Here is a 6,000-nt window from a genome sequence, read left to right as displayed (position 1 = left end):
TATAAGGTTGTATTGTAAGGAGATGCTTTTGATTCGAGGATGAATCCTTCTGAAGAGGGGGAAAATGATATGAACCAAAGAGCTCCCTTTGTCATGCCTCATTGACCAATTGCAAGATCAAGAGCTATCAAACTTCAACAATTCACATTTCTAAGTGTTTTTAAGATAAGTTAAAGTCAACTTGGTCAAGGTCAAAGTCGACTCCATCAAGACAAGTCAAAGTCAACTCATTCAATTAAAAAACCAAGTCAAACACTCACATCCCTCATTATGGACGGGACTGCACTTATTTTGGTTCATTTTCCATGTTCTTAACCTTTTCATTTGCTTGTCTTTCCACTTCATTTGCAAGTCTTTTCATTTCTTGTAAGTTATGTCTTTTCATTGACAACTCTTTTCATTTCTTATAAGTTACAACTCTTTTCATTTGCTTGAGACTTTTCATATGGCTTGCTAGGATGGCTATATATAGCCTTGAGATGTATTGTTGTAAACACAATTTGAAGTTTAATGAAAAGTGAGTTTTCTCATTAGCTTGGTTGAGAGCTTTATCTCCCATTTCTTGTGCAATTTCTTGTGTCTTTAGAATTTGCATGTTAGGATCATTCAAGCGGTGTTGATCATACCTCTTGTGGAGTGATTCGAATCACGAGTTTAGAAACGAGTTTTCTCTACTCTTGATATTGATCATCAAGGTAATCTGTTCTTAAACTTTTCCTTGGGTTGATTCCATACTTGTTTTCGGGGTTTTTGGGATTGAGTTTTATGGGTCTTGTTCGTTAGCAAGGTTCTTAGATCCAACTCTCAAGGGTTTCTTAACAACAACCATTCGGTTGCAGTTGCTTGGAAGTTTGTTACACCAAGTAGACTTGTCGAGTGATCAACGTCGAAGTATGGCAATACCTTCGACGATAAAGAGTTTTACTAATTTGTTTTATTAATGCAGACAGCAAATCAATGCCAAATGAGCAACAACCATACACCAACTAAACCGTTACTAAACTCATATTTCTAGCCACCTTTGGAGCATTTGTATTAATTGGTAAATCCTTTTATTTATGGCATTTGTATCTTTCATAATTTAGGCCATAAAGGGATTATTACCGTTGCTTTTATCTTACCTTTCTTTTTCCTAACATCAAGTTTCAATTGCTATCAATTAGGATGCTGTCAAATTCTTTCCTAAATTGACAGCAGTTATAGGTGATACATTTGGTGTATAAGATTCCCACAGTTTCGTCTTTGAGAAATAGGTATGAGAATTATTTCCATTGAATCAAGGTTGAATTTGTTTTATGGTATCAAAGCGTTATTTGCTAGAGAAATTCAACCTCAATTCATCTAAATTCTTCTCATGGCAAAAACATAAACTGCTCTCAATATACAATCTTTCCACCAATGCACTAGTCTTATCTCAAGTAAGTTTAATTCTGGAAACTACTTGTTATGGAGATCACAAGTTCTTCCTCTAATCAGGATCATGGGAATAGAACACCATTTGACAAGTGAAGAAGCACCAGATTATGAAACGAAAGACAAGGATGGAACCACAAGTATCAATTCTCTGCATATAGTATAGGCTAGCAATGATGGCCTTCTCACCTCATGGTTGTTGTGGATCATATCTGAAGAAATTCTAAGCATGATTGAAGGTACTAAAACACCATATCAGGTATGGAAATCTCTAGAAGATCAACTCCTTACAATGACCAAAGAAAGTGAAATTCACATAAGTGAAAATCTTCTTACTTTGAAGAAGGGTTCTCTAACTTTAGATGAATACTTACAGAAATTTAAGGGATTATGTGATAAACTTGCTGCAATCAAAAAGCCGTTGGATGATCTAACAAAAGTATTTCATTTAGCTAGAGGACTAGGAACTAAATATCAAGGTTTTCGAACAACAATGTTATCAAAGCCCCCATATCCTACTTTTAATCAGTTTATCTTGGCTCTCAAAGTACATGACCAAATGCTATCTATTGAAGTTGAAGAAGAAAATTTATCCCAAATCAATCACAATCATGCTTACTATAGTCAAAGAGGGAGAAGCAGAGTTCGAGGAAGGCAATTTTCTTCTAAAGGAAGGGGTTTCCCTCGAAACATACAACAAAACTTCCACAATTCCAACTCTGCTCAACAGACCTTTCATAAAGAGATCACTCATTTTGCTCCAACAAAACAATTTCTTACCAAATCTAAAGACCAGGTAACATGTCTGTTAGAGTATAAATATTAGTATATTTTATAATTCTTGTATTACTATTAATTTGTCATTTACCTTCTCCTTATAGAATTAAGTCAACCTTGTATATTTGTCTATATATATAGACTTTAATAATGAGAATAAATCACATTGGATTCTCTCGAACCTTAGTTTCTGTTGGGTGTGTTGCCCTAAACTCGTAGTTTGTATTTGTGTAAAAACAAATGTATATTCAATAAAGTTTTATCCAATAAATTTGTTGTTGAATTCATAGCATTGCATTGTCCAAAATCCAATAAACTAAACATCCGAGGTTATTTTAGTGTAACCGGGACAGTATATGTATTGGGTATATATTTGATATACCCCTGATATACGAGGCATATATTTGATATACCCTGATATACAAGTGGATAATGTCCCGTGAATAACCTAAAGGGTCTATAATATATGGATAAGGTTGGGTACCTTATCCTAGCAACACTATGGATACGGCCCTCTCTGTAAAGGTTACAGACGACTCGATCCAGGTCGTTCGTGTGGAGACATGCAAGTGGGGGTATCCTATACAATGAGTTTGTATAAGACCGGACCACGAAATAGCCAATCTTTAGATGTAACACCGTTAACTAATAGATTGCTGTTTCTTAGGATGACCAAACAACTCATTCTCAATCCTGAGTGAGTTATGGACTCCTGTCCGTGAGGGCTCGTCCTTTGATCTGTATGGGTGAGAGTGGCCCGAGTTGCCGACTCAATATTCCTACCATTTTGGGGACGAGACCGAGTGGGGAGCTGGGAACATAACTTCACAAGATGGAATTCACTCCTCTCCGACTTTAGGGGAGTAGATGAGTGTTCCCTTAAATGCTGACTTCGGGACTTGAACAAGGGGCCCCACCCTCTCATTGGCCCAAGACGGACTTCCGGTTATTGGTCGGACCATAATCGGGTTGTTGATTAAAAGAGCAGTAGTATTAAGGAGTAAGATGTAACTCAGGGGTAAAACGGTAATTTGACCCAACTTGAGTTACGAGCACTCGTGAATGATTGACTCGTCATTTATGGTCGTATATCCATGGACACAAAAACATTCTACAGTGAGAAGAGTGCAATTGTGGGTCTTTAGTGGAGTGACCCGTAGTTAACGAATGTTGATTAACTCGGTCAATGAGTTTGACTGATTAATCTCGTATCGTTGGAGCTTCGGATCTGTAGATCTATTAGGTCCCCTTGCTAGCTCATAACGGGTAAAACGAGGATCAAGTTTTTGGAAGAATTTGAACTGTTCAAATTTCTTAAGGGATTATATGTATATTGATACATTATAATATATAGTTAATTCTAAATTAAAACTATATATTATGAGAGAAATTATTTGAATGAGATTCAAATAAAATTAATATGAATATGATTCATATTAAAACTATAGGTTAAAAATAATGTGCATAAGATGTACATTACAACTATAGGTTATACGAGAGAAATGTTTTAGAATATGATTCTAATTTTATAATAAATAATTAAGTGTTAATTATTTATTTGATTTATATATATATATTAATTAATTATTAATTGGATTAATAATTAATTATATTTATTAATTAATATGATTAATTAATAAATTATATATATTTATATTAATTATTATTATTAATTAATAATATTAATATATATATATATAATTAACTCCCCTGGAATTGCAGTTAAGTGACGTGGGGTAACTCCCCACGTCACTGCTTTTTGTTCTTCCTTTTGCAGTTCTGCAAAAGACAGATGAACAAAACAAAAAATACAAAACTCTCATTCTTCTCTCTCAATCGATCTCTCTCAAACTCTCCCTCTCGTTCCAAGGAAACGCTCCCACAAGCTTGATCTCGAAACCCAAGAGGATAGCAAGGAAGATTCAGTGGTGGTGTTCGAGGGAAATTCATTGAAGAAAAGTTCTTCAAAGGTATAATGTTTCCTCTATATTTTCATCTTTAACGGTTTTGATTTTGTTTCCCAAATGTCACGAACAATGGTCCGCTTTCGCTCCGGGATTCACATCCCTTCAGTTTCTACACGGTATCAGAGCCACTAGATTTCTTCTAAAACTTTTGAACTTAGGGTTTTATGCCCATTAGGGTTTTGTGCCCATTAGGATTTTGTTCATTAGTATCCAACTCAACTCACCACTGCAGCCGCCTTCGTTTGCTAATTCGCCAGCTGCTGTTTTTCGATTATTGTTCGTGGGTTTCGTCTCGCCGTCATTCGCACCTCCGTCACCGCCAGGCACCATCGTCGTCGTCGTTCGCTTCCATCACCGTCAGTCGCCACCCGTCGCCTTCACCCCTCTGGTTGTCGTGGGGTAGCACTTAGGGTTTCTGGTTTCAGAAAATACCTGGTCCGGTTCAAGCAGTCTGATTCAAGCGGTCCAGTTTAACCGGTTTGGTTTCAAGCAGTCTGGTTCACCCGATTCGGTTCAAATAGTCCGGTTCAACAAGTCTGGTTCACTTGGTTCAGTCCAGTCGGTTTGGTTCGTCCAGTTCGATCCATTCGGTTCGGTTCGTCCAGTTCGGTTCAATTGATTTGGTTCACTTGGCTTTGTTCAATTGGTTTGGTTCATCTGGTCGGTCACTGGTTATTCATTTCCTTGGCATGTACTCACCATTGGCCCTTGCATCAACTTGATATTAAAAATGCATTCCTCCATGGTGATCTTCAAGAAGAAGTGTATATGGAGCAACCACCAGGTTTTGTTGCTCAGGGGGAGAATGGAAAGGTTCTAAGGAAGATAGAATATCAACCTCAGCATATTGTGTATTTGTTGGAGGTAATTTAGTTTCTTAGAAAAGTAAGAAATAAAACGTGGTGTCGTGTTTGAGTGTTGAATCAGAATATAGAGCTATGACACATTCGGTATGTGAATTAGTATGGATACATCAGCTTCTAACTGAATTGGGATTTGGCATCACCACTCCAATGAAACTTTGGTGTGATAATCAAGCAGCTCTTCATATTGCATCTAATTCAGTATTTCATGAACGAACGAAACATATTGAAGTTGATTGTTATTATGTACGTGAGAAAACACATCAAGGATTGATGGCTACAGAATATGTGAAGACTGGAGAGCAGTTAGGAGATATTTTTACTAAAGCATTGAATAGAGTACAAAGAGATTGTTTGTCTAACAAGTTGGGCATGATTAATATATATGCACCAACTTGAGGGAGAGTGTTAGAGTATAGATATTAGTATATTTTATAATTCTGGTATTAATATTAGTTTATCATTTACCTTCTCCTTATAGGATTAGGTCAACCTTGTATATTTGTTTGTATATATAGACTTTAATAATGAGAATAAATCACATTGGATTCTCTTGAACCTTAGTTTCTACAATGTCAAATTTGTGGAAAAACAAATCATGTGGCTATTAACTATTGGAATAGGATTTACCACTCGTATCAATCCGAAAATATACCAAAAGCTCTTGCAGCTATGAGTCCTCTTGAGGATGAAGACCCCATAGTCTACACTGATTCTGGAGCCACAGCACACATAACCAATAACACCGGTAAGATGACTAGTATAAAAGGCTATAATGGTAGAGAGAAAGTATATGTAGGCAAATGGAGAAGGATTAAAAATTTCTCACATATGCAAAAGCACAATAAACTTAGGAAACAATAAACTCTTTTTAAATGATGTACTAGTAGTTCCTGGTATAAAAAAGAACTCGTTATCTGTTAGTAAACTGACCTCGGATAATGACTGCTCCATTGAATTTTTTGCTGACCATTTTTATT

Source organism: Momordica charantia (genome assembly GCF_013281855.1).
Source record: "Momordica charantia cultivar OHB3-1 chromosome 4 unlocalized genomic scaffold, Mcharantia_2.0 BLBB01000004.1, whole genome shotgun sequence".
NCBI lineage: Eukaryota > Viridiplantae > Streptophyta > Magnoliopsida > Cucurbitales > Cucurbitaceae > Momordica > Momordica charantia.
The sequence above is the reverse complement of the archived record's forward strand: the minus strand, read 5'-3'. Positions refer to the sequence as shown.